The sequence below is a fragment of the Crinia signifera genome, chromosome 6 (genome assembly GCF_055691185.1).
Source record: "Crinia signifera chromosome 6, ASM5569118v1, whole genome shotgun sequence".
Classification (NCBI taxonomy): domain Eukaryota; kingdom Metazoa; phylum Chordata; class Amphibia; order Anura; family Myobatrachidae; genus Crinia; species Crinia signifera.
In genome coordinates, this window is record NC_139222.1 from 37401427 (window position 1) to 37425590 (window position 24164).

The 24164-nt window shown below is 47.3% G+C and overlaps 1 long non-coding RNA gene across 1 annotated transcript in view; it reads left to right on the forward strand.

Moving 5' to 3' along the window:
* LOC146006922 (uncharacterized) overlaps positions 1-22373 on the forward strand; it is a 49754-nt gene extending 27381 nt beyond the window's left edge. Inside the window, exons 2-7 of the long non-coding RNA XR_014444126.1 lie at positions 5018-5407; positions 10585-10716; positions 12795-12851; positions 15996-16154; positions 20006-20123; positions 21879-22373. This is a non-coding gene — a long non-coding RNA (uncharacterized LOC146006922). The remainder of the gene's footprint in view (positions 1-5017; positions 5408-10584; positions 10717-12794; positions 12852-15995; positions 16155-20005; positions 20124-21878) is intronic.
* Positions 22374-24164: the final 1791 nt, after the last annotated feature.

Here is a 24164-nt window from a genome sequence, read left to right on the forward strand (position 1 = left end):
TCTTCTTATGAATATATTTTATGTGAAGAGTCAATATAATCAAATATATTTTATGTTTTGTTTTTTTCCAAAAAGCCACAAAAAATATATTTTAACCATTGGGCTAGTATATACCTTTTTTCCTTATATCCCCAGAAGAGGGAAAGAAAATAAAAAAGTTAGTAGAAAATTCCATTTCCCCCTCTAGCCGACCAGTTCGATATATATCTTAAATCTTTCTAACCAGACTGAGCCCACAATTGCCAATTCTTAACCAATTTCCTATTATAACTATTATATTTTATGACTCATCATTGCGATGTGTGGACTCTGCTCCTGCTTCCAAAGTTGTGCAATATAAGATTCAGCTGCCATTAATATGTTTGAAACAAATATATTGCTGCAATTTTTCTTTTTCTACTTGGAATGGATGGAGCAATATCAACTTGGGGATACGCATCAGACCTGATATCGGTAAACCTACTTCATCCCATAGAGGCTTTAATTTCCTACGAGTCCAAAACATATGTATCATGTCCCCAAGCTCTTGTCTACTACATCTCCAACATAAGTCAGTAGCATCTGGCCAGGCTCTACATATCTTCCCCGGGGTCCAATACATATGATAGTAGATTCTGGTGTATCTCTCAAAATGTGTACTAGATTTAGGTGTCTTATACAATGTGTCAAACAATTGTGCCGCCCACTCGGTAATGTCCATGGAGATGTCTAGATCCTCCTCCCATTTCTTTTTGCCATTAAGTTTTTCTACATTTTTTATGTCTCCCATTTCTTTGTAGACTATTGAGATTCCCCCCCCCCCTTCCCCCCCATGGTATTGAGATGATTGAAGATCTTTTCTGGAGTACTCAACAGTATCGTAGGGTCTTTAGGGAAAGAGCCAATCTAGTGCCTAATTTGAAGATATTTATCAAATTCAAAATTAGGTAAATCAAATCTCTCTCTTGAGTGAGTAAAGGATATAAGATCATAATCTATGTATAAGGGGCAGATTTATTAAGCTTGGAGAAGAGATAAACTGGAGATAAAGCGGAGAAAAGGTAAAAGGAGATAAAGCACCAGCCAATCAGCTGTGTTTAAAAAAGACAGTTGGGAGATGATTGGCTGGTGCTTTATCTCCTTTTACCTTTTCTCCGCTTTATCTCCAGTTTATCTCTCCTCCAAGCTTAATAAATCTGCCCCCTAAGTCCTTTAGAGCTTTATTGCCCTTCTGCGACCAGATGGTTCATTTTTCCAACCCTCCCGGCTTTTTTGACATAATCAGGAACTTTCTTGCCAGTTTGGGCCTCTTATTCCCGCAGATATATCTATTCGTTGTCCTATTAAATCTATAAATCCAAAATTTAGGTAACGTTCTGGGGATAGCTCTGAACAAATAAAGTAGTTTTGGCAAGAAAAACATTTTAATCATTGCTATCCGACCGACCCATGATACTTCATAATCCATCCAGTCATCGACCTGTCTTTCAATTGTTTCGCTAACTTGCCATAGTTGCGGTCTAACAGGTGTATCTCTGTTGTTGTTAGATAAATCCCCAGATATTTCAAAGCGTCATCTTTCCATTTCAATTTATATGTATTTTTAAGCACAGTTAGTAACCACGGATCCACATTTATGGTGAGTGCCTCGGTTTTATCTTTAATTTTTAATAAGAAACTAGGGAGAACTCTTCTATGATCCTTAATACAGATCGAGCGCCTCTCACTTAGCTCCAGGGCTCGTCACAATGCCCCCGCTTGCGATCGCTGGCGGGGGCTGGCGGTTGGCGATCCGACCCCCAGGCCCTCGCTGAATGACAGTAGCTCCATATGTACCTACAGAAAATCATCTGCATACAAAAGGATTTTGTGTTGCATCTCTCCAACCTTAAATCCCTTTATATTGTATGTTTGTCTAATAGTTCCCGCAAATGTTTCAGTTGCCAGTGTATATATTATAGGAGACATGGGACATCCCTGCCTAGTTCCATTTGTAATAGCCAATCTTTTTGATGAAAAGCCATTGCGGGAGATATGTGGGGTGGCAGTATAGGGTGTCACCCATGGGGATGCCCAGCATTTCATGACGTCCCCATAAAAACCCTGGGCATTCTCATGGGATTGTGGGCAAGAGTGGGTGGCTGACATCATATTTCATCAGTCGGCTGCCCATGTCCACATATTAGGAGCATTTCTTTATCTATATTATGGTATTATATGCCACATATCGCTCTTAAAGACCAACATTCTCCATCTCTGATTTTGGGAATAATTATTTCCTTGAAAAATTATCTCTTTTAAGTTATCTGAATAGATCCCATTACCCCTGATGAAGTCCGTTCTGAACGAAACGCGCAGGGTTTCGCTTATGATTTGAAGTCATTTAGATGTTGGATCAGAAATTTGAATTCTCCTGAAATATCGACTATTTAACTTACCTGTTGAATACTGAATAAATTATTTTATTTGACTACGTTTTTATTGTTATTTCGGTTTTATGGTAAATATATAGAGCGCACGTCTATAACTTTCTCTTCTCTCTATGGGGCAGATTTATTAAGCCTTAACAAGAGATAAATGCAAGGGTGATAAAGAGAGATAAACGTCCAGCCAATCAGCTCCTTACTGACTTTTTTCAAACTCAGCCTGTAACATGGCAGTTAGCAGGTGATTGGCTAGACGTTTATCTCTCTTTATCACCCTTGCATTTATCTCTTGTTAAGGCTTAATACATCTGCCCCTATCTGCTTTATCCTCATTAACAGCGAAGCTCCATAGAAGTGCTGCTGTTTCTATAGCGCAACATAAAGGGCCACATTTTTCTGTGTGATATACTGTATTATATTTAATATTAATATTAATATTTATATATATATATATATATATATATATGGGCAAGAAAGGAAAAAGCACTCCCTCGGTCTTCCGCTACTAGCAATAATCAGCCAAACACACTCGTTGGTAGTGCTAACGTTTCGGGGTTTGATCCCCTTTATCAAAGCAAAAAACCGTGCATAAACACAAACAGTGTACAAAGCTTACCTATATGGTGAACTGGGGGTCTACCCCTCCCGGGTGTACGCCACGCATTGGCCGCCCGCAGCCCGAGCCGCCGTGCCGTCCTGGACCGGAAGTCAGCGCCTGTCAGCTCTGCGTCACCTCCGTCCTCTCGTGCTGCTCGGCCGGCTCTTGCTGTGATTGGTCCGCCGCATGCAGCGCGTCCCGTTGCTAGGAGACCCTGAAAAACAACATATACACAATTTAGATTAGTGGACGTGTGCCCGGATGATGCCACCCTGTGCCATGCCCAAAATAAGTAACATCATGTTGGAGGGTGAGGCTACCTCATTAGAACATTTCCAGTTGCTGAGCACCTCTACCAACCAATGTCATGTGCCAAGAGCATCCATTGCATGATACAGATAAAGCTGCACTTATCCATCCAAAAAGTGGCCCAAATGGGACACAGGTGCGTGAGAGCTGCTTGTGCGACCCATTTGCGGCACTGGGACACACGTGCGTGTGAGATGCTCATGCAATTATTGGCTCAGCAAACGGCATGCCAAGACATACCACTCTGGCGGTCCGGCAGGGTGTGGTATGGGACTCCGACAGTCGGGATCCCGACAGTCATTATCCCGACTGGCCAGAGTTAGACAGCATGGCGAGTGCAAAAAAGCCCCTTGCGGGCTCGCTGCGCTCGCCACGCTCGCCACGCTGGCTCGCTACGCGAGCCACCTATTCTATTCTCCCTCTATGGGGGTCGTGGACCCCCACGAGCGAAAATAGCGGGTGGCCGTCGGGCACCCGGCTGTCAGCATTTTGACAGTCGGGATCCCGACGTCGGGTAAATGATTGTCGGGAACCCGTCCGGCACCCGTCCGGCAGGCTGGATCTGTATATGCAGCACATTGCCATTCTAGGTACTGTATTAACAGCAATGTAGGCCCTGAGCAAAGCAATGCACTGGGCTTCTAACCCACCAATTCACAGGAACACAAAAAAAGAAAATGTCTGCAAGACTCTGATTGGTGGATAATACTGCATGGCTGCTCTGATTGGATGGAATTCACAATGAGCGGCTGGCTAGCATTCTATACCTGCTTCCCCAATAACTTCTAGATGAACCAACCAGGGGAGCAGATGCCCCCCATCCCCCCCAGGGGGGACATCTCATCCCTGTTTGTAGGGTCCTACAATGATGCGGCCATGGGAAGCTACCCAGTCTGCCCCCATATGTAAATAATAGATGACCATGGCAACCTTCTGGAGCTGGTGGACACTGGCCTGCAAATATGCCCACGGTGATACATTCAGAGTATATATAAGAATTTACTGTACCATACATGCAATGTGGGACTTTTTGCAGCTAGGGATGCCAATCCCGGGGCATTTTTTCAATCCCGGGATTAAAAAATGCTCAATCCCAGGAATCCCGGGATCCCGGGATTGGCATCCCTAATACAGTTCTGCTCCACACATACCCACCCCCACAACGGCCGACCCGCACATTTACTTACATTAGCGGGCGGGGGGCCGGGAGTGGGTTTGGAGGTGCACGGTGCCTCCAGGCTCGAGCACCTCCTTCTTATTAGGCAGGCCGGAGAATGAAGAGGCAGGGCAGGCCCGGAAAGGAGGCGGGCGGGCAGAGGCAGGCGGGCGTGCGGAGGAGACTGGAAGGGGGGGGCACAGCAGAAGGCTGGGCAGCATGACCTCTAATGTCAGGCTACGCAGCGCCGCACACAGGGGTCAGGATTCGGGAGCTGGGCAGCGTCTGAGCGAGTGCTCAGACGCTGCCCGGCATTAGACTGCATTGGATACTCCAATCCCGGGATTGAAATTCCTGACTTTTTTAGGCCAAATCCCGGGATCCCGCCGATCCCGATCCCGAGATTGCCCACCCTAATTGCCTGATACACCACATGGTGTTTATTTATCTTCTACAGTACATTTGCACCAGATGTTTCATGTCATCCTTATAATACATCAAATCCCCTTAGAAATGAGAGTGACATATTTTTTTGTCTTTCTTCCGCAGTAATCTCCACTCATGTCCTCACCAGGGAATGGCATCGCCTACCGCAGCAATGATTGCGATGGGAACCCACCTCCTGAGTATTCTATCTCTACTGTTTCACAGATGTGTCATTGTCGTGATAACCCACCGGAACATTACCCACCTCCCCCTGCTTATGGTTCCCTTACTGATTTACCACCATGGGTTGTTATCCCATCCGCTCCCCAAATCGATATAACCCCGCCTAGTCAGCAGACACACACACCTGCCCATAATGTCCCACCCACCCCCCAGACACTGAATGCCCCTCCTGCTGACCTACAACACACTTCATTTTTTGTGGTACCTCAAGAAACAAGTTCCTCAGCTACTGCACAACAATTTCGAATGGGGAAAACAGGGGGTATAGGGGTAAGTAAAACAAACTTTATAGGGTTGAAACTTTACATAACCGTAAGAATTATTATAGTTAAGTTTATATTACTGTCTGGGGGCTGCCAAGATAATGGAGGAGATATAGCACATCTTGGTGAGAGATAAAGTTTAGAAAGATGGTAACCAGATTTACAGGCTGTTTTTGAAAAATGACTGCAGCTGTCTGTTACTTTATCTCTCCATGTGGGCAGTAAAGTGCTGAATTTGCATGAGATGCACTAAGATTTGTAAAGTGATAACATGGAGAGTAATAACCAGCCAGTCAATCAGATCCTATCTGTCATTTTCCAAACCCAGCCTATGGCATGAGAGCTGGAGCTGATTGGCTGGTGATTTTATCCCTTTTAAAGCTTAGTACATCTGGCCTTTTGTGTTTTATATTTGTATGTATATCAGAGTTGCCTACCCTGATATAGGGTTGCCTGCCCTGGTCCCCCTTCCGGCCCCCCGGAAAGGGGGGCAAGCCTCCTGGAATGTTAGCAGTCTCCTGCGACCCCCCCCCCGGCAGGCGGTCCGTGGGAGCAAATTACGCAAATCGCGTCTTTGTAGCCATGCCCCTCACTGCCCAATGCCTGAAATACCGGCACTGCACGGCGGGGGGATTGGCTGCGAGGAAGCAATGGTGCTGACCACACCCCCACTCTTGATAATCACCCCACCCCTTTCCCACCCCATCAGTGGCCCTGCCCTCATGCCTCCCCAAACTGGCTGCCCTCTCCCAGAGGGGTAAGTCGGGATCCCGACTGTCGGGAACCCGTCTGGCACCCATGATGCCGATAATGTTGCAGTATACTGTATTAAATGGTTAGGTTGTTAAAGAATAATAATACATCATCTTTTTTCCATGGAAAAAGCATTAACGGTGGGATGCCGCCCCTTACCGCTCCCCCCCACCCCCTTGCCTTACCTCTTCTTGATGGTCTGTGGCCGGGAGTCGGGGCACTGACCTGCCGCCGCATCTGCTGTGGCCGGGACCCGGGACCACAGATTTAGGTCCGGCGCTCCTCCTGGCTGTCTCTCCTTATGAAAAATATCCCTTACAAAATGGCCGCCCCGTTAAAGTAGACAGTTTTTGAGGATGCTAGAGGAGGCTGCGGCCTCCTCTAGCATCCTCAAAAACTGCCGGCTTTAAGGGGGCGGCCATTTTGTAAGGTTTTTTTTTCATAAGGAGACAGCCAGGAGGAGCGCCGGACCAGGTTAGTAAACTTGCGGGTTCACTCCCGACTTCCGCCCGCAAGCAGCATAGCAATAGCTCCCGCAGACCCCCGGCACCAGGTGCCCACACTTGGTCAGTGCTTCCCCGCCGTTGTGGGGTCTGCAGCGCTATTGTTACACCACTGCATGAGGGGCCACGGGGTCTGTGCGGGGCTGCGGTAAGAAGCCCACATGGCTTCTGTGGGGTATAGCCAGCTTTTGGCATATCCGGGCTCAAGCTGAGATCACACACCCTCGCTTAAAATGCTTGGGCACGTCTAGCGTTTTCCCGGAAACTCCCAGCGTTTTCCTCGGCACCCCTGCATTGTTCTTAACACTCCTACTAAATGACCGGTGACCACCACCAGTGTCTACTTCCTGTCAATCACCTTGCGTATGGCCAGCGATCACAAAAGCAGCAGGCTTCATCGCAGGACAACCCCGCGCATGTGTACGCCCTGTAATATCAATAATAGGTCGCGGTGCGATCAGGTCTGAATGACCCCATTGTGTTACACTGTCACACCTATTATATTGTGAATCATTTACCAGAGTTATCACTAGCTTGCACTGATATATGTGTGTGACAATAAACCTGACTGGCTCACTCATAAATGGGGTTATATCATTGTGGTAAATCCCCATTCACAAGGGTTTTTTTTCAGTGAACCATGACAAGGTCAGGTTGAACTCAACCATCCCACTGGACTTATCGATCTGAGCACCATAATGCTGCCACAATTCCTCTCCCCTTCGTACATAAGTTTTAGAAAACACCCTGTCTGTTTTGTCATTTATCAGTTCTGATATCACAAACAAATAAATTCTGGCCTACACAAAGGAGGTCATTCAGACTGATTCGGTCCCCCACGCGGTCACATGGGATGTTTCTGTTGTGCGTTTGTACATGTGCAGGGTCCAGGGGCAAACGGCTACGGCACAGTCACCAAGCCATTCACACTGAGCACTGCGGGCAGGGGGCGTGGGGCGGCGGAGTATAGTGTCGAGCGTTCCCATGTAGATGCGGCCATGGCAGATTGTGCTGGGGGCGGGTGGCTGAGGTCACATGACGTCAGCTGCCTGCCCTGTCTTAGGCCGGAAGCCCGCAAATATAAGTCAGACTCCATTGACTTATATTTGTGAGCCCTGGAGAGATCATTCGGTGGTCTTGTGTATAAGAAGGGGTATGGAGACTAGGGATGCAGATGTAATTATGCCACTGTACAAAGCACATTTCTGGGCCCCGCACTATAAATAGGACAGAACAGCGACAAAGCTCATAAAGGGGTTGGAGAATTTGAGCTACAGTATGAAGACAGATTGAACAAATTGGGATGATTTACACTAGAAAAGAGACATTTAAAGGGATACATGCTAAACAGGATGCTGTCAAATTCCTGGCGGTCGGAATCCCGGTGGTTAGTTCCACCGCTGATATTAATAAGAACATTTATATGGCTTCTCTCCTATGTGACTCCTCCAGGGTTGCCGACTTTGTAATGCTCCTCTCCGGGAGAAGCCCGGAGAGGAGACTTTCATTACCCGTTCGGGAGGGGGCAGGGCTTGACTGTGATGTCATTAAGCCCCGCCCCCATTACAGAAAATAGCCGCAATCACTGATCTCCACGGAGGGGGCGGGGCTAAAAGACACGAGTGTGTCATTTTAGCTCCGCCCCCTCTTCTGAGACCCGCGGATTGCGGCATTTAAATGCCGTGATCGGGGGGCTCAGTGGGGGTCCCCCTGATTCCGGGAGGGTTGCCCACCCTTCCAGGGGGCCGGGAGGGGGTCCCGATTTTCGGGAGACTCCCGGTAATTCCGGGAGGGTCGGCAACCCTGGACTCCTCTGATGTACAACAAGATTACTTTTTTCTGTAAAACATTTGCTAAGTTGTAAAATGGCACGAAATCAGCAAAGAAAACTGTGGATCCATAATGTAGGTTCCACTAGAGTAAGGGCACTGCTGTCCATGCCTCTCATCACTTGTTAAACACTGATTTACGATACAGTAGGAATGTCATGCAGGCCAGACTTGAGCACTGATGTGGGTTGATAAAATGGCTCCCGGGTTTCAGGCAGGATGGAGCTATCGATGGCATAGGTGACGTTGTGTAAGGGCACGGCTGTACATGCATCTCATTATGCTACACTGGTTAAACCCAAAAATGTTCTTCAGTATGAATGACATACAGTACAAGCAGGCCAGACTCGTCCAGGTTCAGGCGCACCTGCTGTGCAACAGGGAGCTGAGCACCTGAGCGCAGGATTGCTCACTGTCACCTCCCTGCAGTCCGCAGGACAGCCGAGAGGGGGGGGGGGGGCAGGTACTAATTACCCAGGCCCAGGCTTGCTGGAGTGGCCCTGCAGGGGCCCTGGTCCAACCCCTTCCTTCCCCCTCCGTCCCTCCCTAGTAGCAACAGCAGCACACACTTCTACGCATGTGCTGTGCTGACAGCACAGCATGAGTGTCTCACTGACAGAAACCCCTGCAGGCTGGGTGGACAATTGGAGGGGACCACACCCACGGTTGCTTGCTGCTTCCCTTCCCAGTGCCACATAAACTAATAGTAAGAGTGCCAAGAGTCTCCTCTTTGATATGACACCAGTCTTGAGTCTCTAGGGCACCTAAAACTGAAGATATCATGGTGCAATCTGGACACATTATCCCCATAGACTATAATGGGCCCATTCATTCAAACCCATCATGGGTTCTGATGTTTGCCGTTAGCCTTGTGGGGGTCCCAGAAATATGGGGTTCCTATCCTCTGGTAGCTAAACATCTCCCCTTCCATAAGATTGGACAACCAAAATGAGAGAAATTGAACTTTAAGCTCATTTTAATTTATCCATAGGGTACAGCTAGCACCGTGCTTTGACAGATAGAAGCTCCTCCTTAAGTTCCTGGAGGCCAAAATATTGTGCTTATCGTCTCTATGTTTTATTTCCTATATGTGTACTCAGTAGCACTTTGCGTACTAAGTTGTCCACCTAGAACCCTGTCTACTTGCTGCCTGTTGACCCAATGGTGTCGACCTAATGACTGTCGACCTAAGTCCATGATCCACACCCATCGGTATTTGTGTAATAGCATGGCGCCCGTTACGTTGCGTAGCGTCCCTGTCAGAATCAGCGTAGTGTTCGCGTGGCCAGTGTAGTTAGCATCCCTGTCAGAAGTAGCGTAGTGTTCCCGCGGCCAGCGTAGTCAGCGTCCCTGTCAGATATGTGTTCCTGAAATACCCCCACTATCCACGCCAGCCCGAAGCATCCGCCAGCGCTGGGGATCTGGCGGTTACCAACGCTGTTTGAGAGGCACTCACTAGGCTTGCCATGGACGCCGGGGACAGAGCCACGGACACCGGGGACAGAGCCAGGCTGCCGTAGAGTCACTACGCTAAGTACGCTAGGCAGCCATTGGGCTACACTGAAAATGTAGCGTAGCCGGGCGCCGTGCTATTACACAAGTACCGTGATATCTTTATAAGTATAATGGGGAGAGACGGAAGCTCCTCCCTCAGTTCCTGGATACCCGAACACTGTTTAGCGTCTCTATACATTATTTCCTATTTGCGTACTAAGTAGCAATTTATCCATAGGGTTAAGCTATAGCAATTCATCGACAAGGGAAGCGGTAAGCAACCGCGTGTAGGTTCCCCTCCAATCATCTGCCCTGCCTGCAGGCGGTTCTGACTAGGGGAATGTTTAATAAAGCTTCTAAAAATTAAAAAAAGGTGATGTTGCCTGTAGCAACCAATCAGATTCTGTCTAATTTCTCTATTGCACCACGGTCAACATCACCTCTTTTCATTTTTAGAAGCTTTAGTAAATTTAACACTACTACTACACTAATAATAATAATAATAATAATAATAATAATAATAATAATACTGTGACAGTACCCAATCAGTTTGCTTTGTTTAGGGATGTATAGATTTACTGCTAAAATCTTTTTTTTGCCTATAGGTCTTCCTTGGTGTATTAGCCATTGCACAGATGGGAGTAGGTGGAATACTGGCATTGAACGTCAATCACAACAGATATTTTTTTGATTCAAAAGTGCTGTCAATTAGTATTCCTTTCTGGGCCGCAGCGTTTGTAAGTATTGAAATGATAAAGTGCAACGCTCTTATACTGCTTTCACATCACAAAGCCAGGTCAGGGTCCCATATGGACCCAACCCGGGTCTGACCCTTTCACATTAAACCCGGGTCAATCAACCCTGGAAAGTAGACCCAGGTTGAGTGGTGGGATTTTCTGGGGCAGGGCAACCCTACCAGGGCAGGTTTTTCCTGCCCCAGCAGTACTCACCACTCAAGGGCAGCAGACAGTCCCGACTCCCCCCTCCTGTCGCCCCCCCTCCACCGTTCCTGACCTCCATCCCCCTGCGATGCCAGAGCTCCCCGCCGCCATTAGCACTGCAGCAGTGACCAGGTGGCAGGCCAAGTTCGGGGTGGCTCAGGGGGGACTAAGGCGCCCGAACTCCCGTGCGCTCCCGAGTCCCCCCTGAACCTACCTGAGTGGGGCCTGCCACCTGGTCACTGATGTAGTGCTAATGGCGGTGGGAGAAGTGGCAGGGGAGCTCCGGCTTACGATCGCCGGAGCACGGAGGTCAGGGGGGAGTGACATGAGGGGGGGAGCAACGGGAGGGTGCCGCTAGAGGTGGTGCGCCAGTGGTGCACAGTTGGAGGCGCCACTGGCACACATGTACCTACTGGTGGTATGCCCAGACGCATACCACTGAAGTGGTTAAATCCGAATCGAATTGTCAGGTTGGTCTACCCAGGTTTTTAGGTTTGGTGCACCTCGACCCTGAAACAACCCGGCAATATTTCCATTTGCCTTCAGTTTTCCACACCCGTAGTACACCTAATTCATGTTACGCTACAAAGTAGTACACCTTATTCATGTTATGCCACAGAGTAGCACACCTTATTTGTGTTGTGCCACAAAGTAACACACCTTATTCATGCTATGCCATACAGTAGAGCCCATTCATGTTATGTCACACAGTAGAGCCCATTCCCATCATGCACCACGGTAGTACCCCTTATAACACATTATGCTATGCAGTAGTAATGCCACTTGCATATTATACAATACACACAGTAATGCCCTTTACACATTATGTGGGATATGGTCATTAGGTCTACAAGCATTGGGTCGACAGTCATTAGGTCGACATGCAGGAAGTTTGACATGACTGAAGGTTGACATGGGTTAGGTCGACACAAGCATTAGGTCGACACAAGCATTGGAGACCTAATGATCCATACCCCATTATGCCATGCACAGTAAATAAACATGGCAGCCTCATACTTGCCAGGCTTACATGAAAGTTTGGTCGCATTGAAGGAGCGGGGGGTAGGTTTTTGCGGTGCTGTGGGTGTTTCTTGCCTGCAGCTGTCCTTCATTTGACCACTAGTGGTTTCGCCAATAACAAGGCCCACCAGCGCTCACATGTAATGTTGCCTGCACCAGAAAAGCTGCAACACTGTGGCTGCTCAATATGACGTCAACTATGAAGTAAAAGGCATTGGGACAAAAATTAGGGGGCGTGGCCTCATGGTCAGGGGGCATGGTCTATAATGCACGCCCTGTTTTTGCCACTGTGGGGGGCATGGCCAGCATTCTGTAAGCTGCTGGCCACGTCCCCAGTCCCTTTCTTCAGTCAATAGATGATGTGCACTTGTGCGCCGCATCTATCCACTGCTGCCCTGCTTAGCACCACCGATGCCCTGCTAAGCACCACCTCTGCCCTGCTAAGCACCACCGCTGCCCTGCTAAACTCCCGGCCCTGGGTGGGATGCAGTACAGTTACCAAAAATTTGTCACTGTACCGCGAAAATTAGGACAGTTAAGAGGTATGCCTGTGTGATGGTGAACTACTGTATATACTGCTAACATTAGTTTACTCTTAAAAGTAACATTGGGGCAGATGTATTAAGCCTTAACAAGAGATAAATGCACGGGTGATAAGGAGAGATAAACATCCAGCCAATCACCTGCTAACTGTCATGTTACAGGCTGTGTTTGAAAAAAGTCAGTAAGGAGCTGATTGGCTGGACGTTTATCTCTCCTTATCACCCCATCTTCCCCATAAATCTTCCCCATAAATCTTTATTCTGATGCATATATTATATCGGCAGATTAAAAAATACACTTTCTCTTTCCAGTACATAACAACAGGAATTATGGCGATTACAGCTTTTTCTAAACCATCTAAATGCTTGGTGAGTTCAGAAAGTATTATTTAACGTATTAGTGTTTGTCATCTTGGCCTAAAAAGTAAGTGCTACACAATACAAAAGTATGATGCTGTCTGCTTAGGTCTCTACAACTGCTTTACTTCAAATGGCACCTTAAAAATATATGGGATAGATTTCATAATCTCAAACCCTGCAACATGACCCATTCCGTTATGTACAATATGCTCCGCTCCTGGATTTCCCTTGTACTGTATGTTTGCCGTCACCACTCACCCTTCTCATCAATTAACTAGTTTAACACAGGTGATGGCAATCATACACTAAGTGGGAAGTCCAGGAGCAGAGCATTCAAGTGGCGGGGCGGGGGGGGGTGCAGGCAGAGATGCTGGCGGGAAGGTGAGTGGGGGTGCGGGCGGAGATGCTGCCGGGAGGGGGGGGCAGAGATGCTGCCGGGAGATGCTGCCAGGGGAGATTATAGTTGTACCAGGGATGGTAGGGTGTGTGCGGAGATGTGCATGGGGAGATTCTGGTGGGGGATGGGGGGGGGGGGTGGAGATGCTGCCTGGATTGCAGGTTGAGATGCTGCCTTTCGGTGCGGGTGAAGATGCTGCCAGGCGGGGGTGCAGGTGGAGATTCTGCCGGGATGGGTGGGTGGGGGGTGGAGATGCTGCCAGGGTGGGGTGCGTGTGGAGATGCTGCCGAGCCGGTGGGGATGGGGTGGGTGGAGATGCATCTCCCACGCTCTGCACCTCACCCATGTTCCAGCTAAGAAGCGGCTTCCCAGCACCGACTGACTGTCCGGGCAGCGGGTGGAGATGTAGATTATGGGCCATACTTTTGAAAACTAGTTTCAGGAAGATTTTAGCTGCTAGAAAAATGCGCCATGCCGCTGAGAGGGTGTGTCATGCTCCGCCCAGAGGGCGTGTCTAACTTCGCCTATGGGCGTACCTATCGCCATTGAGGGTTGTTTCCTCCAGTGGCAGAAGAAAAGTCTGACACAGGGAATGAGCCGAAATTCACATTCTGACACACGGAATAAGCCGGAATTTACATTCTGACACAGGGAATGAGCGTAAATTTAAGTCGTGACGTCACCCGCGTACTGCATCATTGGGAACGCTGAAGCCGTCCGGTACGATCGTCCGCTAGATCACGATTAATGTTTGGCCAGCCCAGCAGGGTACACACCACTATAATACATTAAACACAGCCTCCCAGTATACACAGCACTCACCTGGCTCACCTGGCTGTGTTGCTCCACCCTGGGGGTGCAGGAAGACCCGGCAGTGTGGTGGAGGAAGTAGCTCACCGCAGGCTCAGGAGCAGGAAGAGTAGGGAGAGCTGGCCTCATGGAGCATGCGCACTCTGGAATTCTATCAAGGGGTCCCAAAAACTGGGAGGAAAGAGAGGATTTGTGGGGCAGCGGGATGCTCCTATAAAAATCGGGAGGGTACAAAGCTGCTATTTGCCTGATTCATGTTTGTAATACCCCTTTTACATCATACAGTGGTTGCCTACCTTCCTGCATTCTGCAGGAGGCTCCCTGAAATATCAGCCATCTCCCTGACTCCCTGTCAGTCCAGCAATCTCCCTGATAGCACCTAACTTATATTATTCAGCTATTACATTTTTTTTAAACAAAAAAGAGATCAGATATATATATATATATATATATATATATATATATATATATATATATATAATCAAATGAAGCCATCAGTGGCATTTCCCGGCATTGTTTTATGGCTACAGCATTTTAAATAAGATTTCTCGGGGCCACTTATATAGAAACACGTGTCCAACACGTGAACAAGACCTGACCAGTGTCTTTTCTTTAACTAGTACAGTAGATCTTACTGACTGCTTTGGGGCACATCTACATTTAGATGGCAGTTATTTTGTGATGCACCGGTCTAATGTAGCAATACACGTCCGTGCCTCTAGGTGTCACCTTCCTTATCTCCCTAACATGCGTTTTCAAAAGTAGGCAAGTATGGTTCAATTACATTTGCAATTTATTGCATAGGCATCACATTGTATTATATTATCATGTATATGATGCTGAGAGAAAATAAATTAAATATCACATATGGACCTAGGCGCGCCTATTGGGTGGAGCAGGACACGTCCCCTCAATGGGGTCTGTGCAAAATTCTATACCAACTATAATCTCCCTAAAACTAGTTTTCTAAATGAGATCAGTATGTTTTATACTGCAAGTTCCCGGTCCCACCCTGGATTTTCTCCCCGGTTCCAATCAGGGTGAGACCCATCTTCAGAACCCTTTCAGACTGGAGGCCCTACCCTCCTTATTGCCAGGTTGGTAATGTCACCATAGGAGGGACCTGAGCCAGTACTTTGGGGTGAGATCATTTTCTGCAGAGTAAATACTGGCTGCTTTCGCATGTAGCCAACAAATACTGGACAGCTTTATATTTACTCTGCAATTTAGCCTTTCATTTGACCATACACTCACCCAAATCTAACTCTCTTCCCTTAACATCTGTCCAACCTACAAAACACGTCAACCTTTTCACGCGTCAACCTTTACTGTTTTTCACTTTTTGCTTATCTAGGCCTATTGTCCATGTCGACCTATTGACTGTTGACCCAAAGTCTGGATCCCGACTCAGGGGTTTATTTACTAAGATGGGAGTTCTATTGAAGATAGGATGTTGCTATGGGCAACCAATCAGATTCTATCTATTATCTACTAGAAGGTGCTTAATACGTAACAAGTAAATTGTAATTGGTTGCTATGGGCAACATCCCATCTTCAATAGGACTCCTATCTTAGCAAATCTACCCATCAGTTTACACAAACTTTGTTCATTGCACTAAATTATATAAATATTGTAGAAAATTACCTCCAGGCTGTGTGTGTATAATGTGTATATGACACATGCACGTAGGCCCTGACGACATCATCAGCCTACCCGCCCCCGGCACACCTCCTCCTGCCCGACTTCCCATTGGATGCCCATAAAATGCTGGGCGTTCCAATGGGCAACACCCGGGCCCACCACCCCACGCCCTCCACTATGTAAGTCGCCGAGTCTGTTCGCCCAGTGACACACCTAATATATATATATATATATGAGTGATATCTAATGGAACATCCCAACAGTTAGCTTTTTAAATCTAATAAAAACTATTGTTTTTCCATAGGTGGCAGGTTCCTTTTTATGCAATATCATAACATTGGCTTTAGCCTCTACTGTTCTGGCTTATACCTCTTATGACCTTGAAAGTCTTCAGACCCTTAAATGTTATTCCATCGGCATAGGTGGCATTCTGGGGACAGAGAACATATGCAGCTCCTTTATTGTAAGTATTGTCTTTATTTCATTCTTTATATACTGTAACTCTATTGATAGCATTCTACAGATGAGTCTTCCTATCCGGAAATTACACTAACCAGCCAGCGGTGTAACTATAATTTGGGCACCCCCCGCCGATAATAAAGCACCCAACCACCAAGACCACCCTGGCCGCCCATGCCCCTACCCCCGCCCCCATCGCTGCAGTGGTCCCGGCTCCCCTCCTGGCTTCATTCTGATGTTATGAAAAACGGACCATCACAAAATGTCCGCCCCCATACAGCAGACAGTTTCAGAGAACATTGTGCTATATGGGGGTGGACATTTTATGATAGCCCGTCTCCATAACATCAAAATGAAGCCAGGAGGGGAGCCGGGACCACCGTAGCGAATACAGGTAAAGCTGCGGGGGATGGGGGGGGGCATTATTTATTTATTTATTAACAGTTTCTTATATAGCGCATACATATTCCATACCCTCCAACTGTACCGATTTAGCCGGTACAGTACCGTTTTTTAACGGTCTGTACCGGCTAAAAATGGATGTACCGATTGTACCGGTTTTCTGCCGGAGGCAATGGAGTCGCCATTTCTCCATTGTCTCCGGAGTCTGGCTCCATGTGTTTGGGGTCAAAGGAGGAGCGGAGCTTAACAGCGTGCGCTGTAACCCCGCTCCGTGGCTCTTACTGTAGGTGCCGGTGCTCTAGTTTGTGGTCGCGGGTGTGATGTGTCATACGTCCGCGACCACAGAGGGGCTGGTTGGCAGTAACGCTGCCTGTGAGGGCTCTAGTTTCTGGTCACGGACCTGACATGTCATCCGTCCGCGACCACAGAGGGGCCGGGTGGCAGGAGCCTTCTTCCAGAAGGAGTTCATATTCGGGGAAGGGGGAGCGGTCATGGGTCTGCAGTGGCGAAGCACTTTCCTCCTCCAGACATCCACCGGTAAGCAGTGGTGAATGTGGAGGGTGGGGAGTGCCAAGAGGCATCTTGCAAAAAGTACACATTTGGAAAGGGGATGTGACCACGCCCACTTCATGTGGCCACACCCACTTTACCCGTGTCCACTCCCCCTTCCCCGAATATGTACCAATTTATGCCCTACAAATGTTGGAGGGTATGATATTCCATAGCGCTTTACAAAGCATAGTTATGGGCAAAAACACATAACGAATTACAGCACAAGACAGTTTAGGACAAGTACATGGTTAATATTGATAGTTACATCAGGGGACAGGACACTGAAGCAATCATCAGGGTGGCAGAGGTTTATATAGTCTAAGAAAGGCACCTGATGAGAGAGGGCCCTGCTCGTGAGAGCTTACATTCTAAAGCATTACAATAGCCCCGCAGCCCCCGGCGCCCGCACTTACACAGCACCTCCCCGCAACTGCGGGGGCTGCGGTGCTATTGTTACGCCACTGTAACCAACCCATATGGTGGAAATGTCCTCCCTGCCCAAGTTTTGTATGATCGCTATGACATTCCACACAGGCACACTATACTCTATCTGTGCCCAGTCATCCTCCCGCTCCATCCTCTGACCCTATACACAAGTTGTTATCCTTTATTTTGATACATCCCTATAAGACAAAATGGGGGAAATTTACTAAGCCAAATAAGGCTAAAATATTCCTATTCGTATTAGTAAATACAAATATTTTGGGCATATTCGCATTTTTTGGCATTTACTATGCCAAAAATACATCAATTCGTATTCATATTCATGGCACATTCGTATTCATATTTATGAATATGAATGCATACGCCATCGACAGAATAGGAATCACCATTCAAAAAATGGTGATTCCTATTTTACTAAGCGGCTGGTAATTAGTGGGATATGGCCGCTAATTGCCGTAAAATAAAGATCAGTCAGATCCGTACAGGCTTCAGTGTAAAATAAAAAATAGAAAATTAAAGAAATAATTAACGGCCGTAACCAGCCCCTGGCTCAAAGAGCTGGTCCTGGTTTTAAAATATCAGCTTCTCTGCAGGCTACTCTTTGTTCTCGGTGTGACAGGACAGGATGCTGGCGTGTGGAGGTTGGCAGGCTGCGGCAGCGGACAATCCGAAGCCCACTGCTATCAAATCAAGGAGGCTGGTGAGCGGTGTGCGGTGGGCTGCGGCTCCAGATGACCCACGGCCCGCTGCTGTAAATGTAGGTGGCTGTCAGGAAAAGGGCACAGGCGACCATCGGCCGGAAGGGGTGCAACATAATGGCCGGGGCCCTCACCCCCTTTGCCACAGTGGCAGGGCCCGGGACAGTTGTACCCTCATCACGCCTCTGATGGGTGATGTCCAAGTAGGCATCCAGGCAAAAAAACAAACCGACACGCGACACCAATATGGACTGAGAAGTGAGCCGCAAGATGTCTTTGTTTACACCCTGTGGCTCCTCCTCCCGACTACCACTATTGGCCGACTAGTGGCATCTCAGGAGTCACTAAGCCACTAGGACAGTAACTAGCAGTATTCGGGAGGAGGAGCAGCAGGATGTCAGCAAAAACATCTTGCGGCTCACTTCTCAGTCTGTATTGGTGTCGCTTGTTGATTTGTTTATTTGCCAAGTCCCTAGATGCCTACTTGGACCGAAGAGGACACAATCTACACCGGAGGACCCCCGTATGTATGGATTGCTTCCAAAAGTACCCCATATGGACAGGGCCGAAACTAGGGTTTCGGCGCCCGGGTCAAGGCAGTCATTTGGTGCCCCCCCCTCTGACGGGACAGGCCGGGGGGGGGGACCAAATGACCGCCTTGACCCTGGCGCCGGAGACCCCACTCCCGTTCACTGCCCCGCTGACAACATAAATTACCTCCTGTGTGCAGCCAGCGGGGTCCGGTGACAGGCAGCAGGGTTCTGGGTAGCCGCTGTAGTGGCAGCTTGACTCCGTCCGTCTCTGCTACTCTCTCCTACTAGCGCAGCGGCGGGAAACGCTGGTGATGACTTTGAAAAGACTTGCGGCAAGTCTTACAGCCAATAAGCGTACGGCAAGTCTTTTCAAAGTCATCACCAGCGCTTCCCGCCGCCACGCTAGTAGGAGAGAGTAGAGACAGATGGAGTCAAGCCGCGGCGGCGGGAAGCGCTGGTGATGACTTTGAAAAGACTTGCCGGACGCTGATTGGCTGAAATCAGCCAATCAGCATCCGGCAAGTCTTTTCAAAGTCATCACCAGCGCTTCCCACCGCCGCGCTCGTAGGAGAGGCTCCCCGTCCGGCCGGTGACAGCTGCCACACAGAGACACCGCAAGGCGGGCGCAAACATGTATGTAAACTTTGGGAACCAGAGACCAGGAGATAGAGCCTCTCTCTATCTCCTGGTCTCTAGCTTTTTAAAGTTTACATACACGTTTGCGCCCACCTTGCGGTGGAAGCGGCTACTACCTAACATTGTGCGTGAACCTGACAGCACCCCCCCTCCAGCGCTCGGTGCGCGTTCCCCCCCAGCCCCCCTCTAGTTACGGCCCTGATATGGATTACTTCAGGACCAGCGGATGGACGGAGGTAGACCTCACCTGCATTTTTTGTCCAGCTGCCAATCATCTTGCGACTGGCCAGCGATGTCTAGCTATTGCTGGCTTCATTCGCAGGGGGACATTGCGCAGGCACACAGCGTAACGTGTGCATCGATAATTGGCAGCCCTGGGAAAAGGCCTGCCCATAATCCCAGTCATCCTTTCTTTCCCAAAATATAAATTCTTCTTGGCAAACTAAAGTCAACAAGTGTTTTGGATAGGTTTATAAATGGTTAATAATATAAAGTGTTTCCAGTTCCCATTACTTATCTGCAGTACATTATCATGTTGTATTCATTATATTTACATAATCCTACAACATGTTGCTGGTATCTATTCACAGACGACTGCATCTGCACTGTGTTACGCCCTTATTGGTGTCAATGTGCTGGTCTTGATTCTGTTAATTTCCCCCTCCTGCTTGGGATGTCGTAGTCTTTGGCGCGCATCAAAATCCTGAGGTAAGAACCTAATGAAAACAAAATGAAGTTTCTGAGTAAGGTCAGAGTGGTAAATCCAGCCAGCCCAGTCTTTCCCACTGGGCTGGGAATATCACCCTACCCAGTGATTGGCTGGGAAAATCACCCTACCCAGTGATTGGCTGGGAAAATCACCCTACCCAGTGATTGGCTGGGAAAATCACCCTACCCAGTGATTGGCTGGGAAAATCACCCTACCCAGTGATTGGCTGGGAAAATCACCCTACCCAGTGATTGGAGGGGAGCGGGCCTAGATGTATATGCAGCAACACAGTCACTGGACTGCAATTCCTTCCTGCCATCCCAAACAAGATGGAGATAGGCGTGGGGAAAATTCACAGGAAAGAAGCAGAGCCCTATCTAGCACTTTAGGGTTAGGTTGCAGAGTTGAATGGTTAGGGTTAGGCGTCAGGGGAGGGCTAGGATTAGGGGTTAGTGTTATTGACCACAGGAACTCTGGATCAGCTGACCACCAGACCCAGAAGACACTGCTTCCTCACTGCAGTCGCCACTAGCTAATTGATCACTGCATGGCTAGGACACACAATTTTGTTGATATTCTATTCATGTTGACATTTCATCAGTGTCAACGTGATGAATGTCAATATGGTCAATGTCAACATGCTGCATGTCTACATTATCACCATGTTGAGATTATGAATATCGGTATATGGTCATTAGATCGACATCCATCATCATGTGCCGACAGGCGGTATTTCATGCCCTACCATCCACTAGAATAGAATAGTGTGCCCGAAGCATGGCGAACACAGCAAGCCATGCGAGGGGACGTGGTACACTAATACGGTGTCCATGTTGACCATGTTTGAGACAAACATTTTTGAAAAACTTATGTTGACCTTTTGACTGTTGACCTCCCCATTGTCGACCTAATGTTTGTGTCAACCTTTTGACCTTAGCCATGTTTACCTTTTTTCATGTGCCAACTTAAGCCCTTTCAACCTTCTGTGGTCAACCCAATGCATGTCAACCTTAATTTGGTCAACCCAATGACTCAGACCCATAAATGTCGACATGACAAATTCAACCTGTTTGGCATCTCACCCCTGATGAAGTCTCCCTGTGGGATGAAACGCATAGGGTATTGGTTCCAACTTTGAAAAAGATCACAAGAAATCACTGTGAAATACGTATATATATATATATATATATATATATATATATATATATATATATATATATATATATTTTAATACATGTTTTATTACATATGAATCTATTTTTCAGGTGTATAGAAAGACATTGATGTACCAAATGGTATAAGTATTTGGGCGAAAAATAGAGAGAGAGAGAGAAACACAAAAATCTCTTTTTCCAGCTTAAGGGGGTATTTAATCTTTGATTCCGACAGTCAGAATCCTGGCATGTTTTCGGCTGGCGCGACAGTTTCCCGACAGGAGGAATTCAATGTTCCGCCTGTCGAGTGTCGAAAAAAAACATTCCAGTGAAAACAGCCATGGATTGTGGAGAAACGGCCGTGAATTCGACACTCCACATCCGATTCTGACAAAACAGATCCGACTGGTTTTAATGCTGGAATCTGTTTTGTCGAGATCCGCCTTCAATGCTGTCGGAAACGGCAGCATTGAATAGGTGGAAGGAGCTACAAATGGTAGAGAAAAGCATTATTTAGCTTACTGTACAGAGCCCTTAGTAGTATTTGATGTTTTGATTACTATAAAAATATTTTAATTGTTTCATATTTTGTTTTTGTAGGTGTTTGTGATTAAGAATAACTCTGATGCTCAAGAATGGAATGTTCCACTGCCATATTTTGCAGTTCCAGACAGATTCCAATGACTAATTTATTAACAATTATTTGTATAGAGTACATACTGTACCCGTTCCTCTTTAAGTTTCCTAACACATGGACCTGCATACTCAGGAAACCCTAACAAAAATGGGAAGAACATACAAACTCTCCACAGATAGGACACTGGTTGGAAGTAAACCCATGACCCCAATGCTGTGAGACTGCAGAGCTAACCTGTGGGCCACAATGCTGCCACTGAATGAATTATTTTATTTTATTATTATCCCAATAAATACAGTGTTTCCAAACAAAACAGACTGTATAATAATGGGGGTTATTCAGATCTGATCGCAAAACTGCTTTTTTTTTTTCAAATGGTCAAAGCCATTCTGCACTGTGGGTGGGGCAGATGTAACATGTGCAGAGAGAGTTAGATTTGGGTGAGTTATTTTGTTATAATACTGGCTGCTTTATTTTTACACTGCTATTTTGATTTCAGTTTGAACACACCTCACCAAAATCTAACTCTCTGCACCTGTTACATCTGCCCCACCTGCAGTGCACATGGTTTTGTCCATTTGAAACAAAAAGCAGCACTACGATCAGGTCTGAGTAACCCTTAATGTAAGAAATGTATTGTGTTTATCCTGTTTATATTTATTGCCATGTGTTATACTGTATACATATAAACTCCATTGGTCTGTTTGTTTGCCTGCCCAGTTATGTATTTGGATACCCGTGTACCAACTTGGATTACACCGACAGAAGATGGTCCAGTTGGATTCTGTCCAGGTTTAAAATGAGATGGGGAGGTTCGCAAATTGGTGTATGCTGACCAGAACTCTGACCATGGAAGTCGGTTCTGAGCCTTCCACTGGATGGATTTGAGTGAGAACTTTACTGAACTAACAGGAAAAGATAAAAAAAAAATATTAAAATGTAACTTTTATTACTATACAATAAAAAATAATTCAATCCGGGACAACAAGACAAACAATTATATCACATTTATGTTTATCAAATGTGATATGAGAGTACTGGTGTGTGTTTGACCATTTTCATATGTAAATGTTGTTTTACAACCTCTCAGACACTGGCCCTTATTCTGATCGGTGCGGTAATATCCACGTGCGTTCGTGCCGCCGATGTTTTGTGTCTGCGCATGTGCAGAGGCGTCTCTGCGCATGTGCGAGCGGGGCGTACGGCCAAATCCTGCATGAAATGTGAACACTCCGAACAGGGGGTGGAGAGGGGCGTGAAGGGCTATTTGGGCTCATTACCATATGCATACGCCCCGCGTTTCATGGGCGTTCCCATGCAAACGCTGGGCGTACGTATGGTAATGCGGCCGTGACGCACATGTAGGGGGCGGACATATGACATCGCCGGATGTCAGCTGCCCGCCCAGATCCCTGCTTTTGCACGGAAAAATGTCCATGTGGTCTGAGGTTGCGGGAGCTGGTGGACCACTCGGTCCTGCATTTGATGGTCTGCGACCATCGAATGATGGGGGAGGTTCCCTAAGATGGAGGAGGCGTATTCCATGAAAAATACACGTGCGGTCTGTTTGGCCAGCTTCTTACCGCGTACGGACGGAGTTGGCGATCCGTATGGAAGGCGGGGTTTAGGACGCACGGTGCTGGCCGCATATTCGGATCCGGCCGCACCGATCAGAATAAGGGCCACTGTGAAAAGAGATGTCTTTAGAAGCAGCTCCACGGCTGTACATGAAGTAATTGCAAGGTAGTCGCTAGGGGTAACGTGAAAGGGTAACTGTGAGTGAGGTTAAGGAAACAGCGTAACTATTTAATTGTCCACTGGTTTTATTAAAAATCAGGTATTCATAGAACACAGGGATTATCTGGAACAGTGTTACCAATTAGTGTATCATGCAACAATTGTAACTGTTCAATAACATGTATCACATCATGCGAACAGTAACAATTAATCAATTCAAAAATAAAAAGGTACTGTAGGTAGGCCGATAGAGCAGACAAAAGGGGCCGATTCAGACACAAATTCAGCCTCTTAGCCGATGGCGAGGGGTTTTCACTTGTGGTTGTTTGACTATGCATGCTCAAGCCGTGGGAGCGTATGACTTTGGCGAGTTTGTCTGATAATTTAAGGTTGATTTCTATTTGATACTCGTCTCTACTTAGTATAACTATCCCACCGACTTTATCGGTTCAAGGCACTCCAATTGGACATATTAATAGTGCAACATTGTCTTGAAAACAAATTCTTCAGAC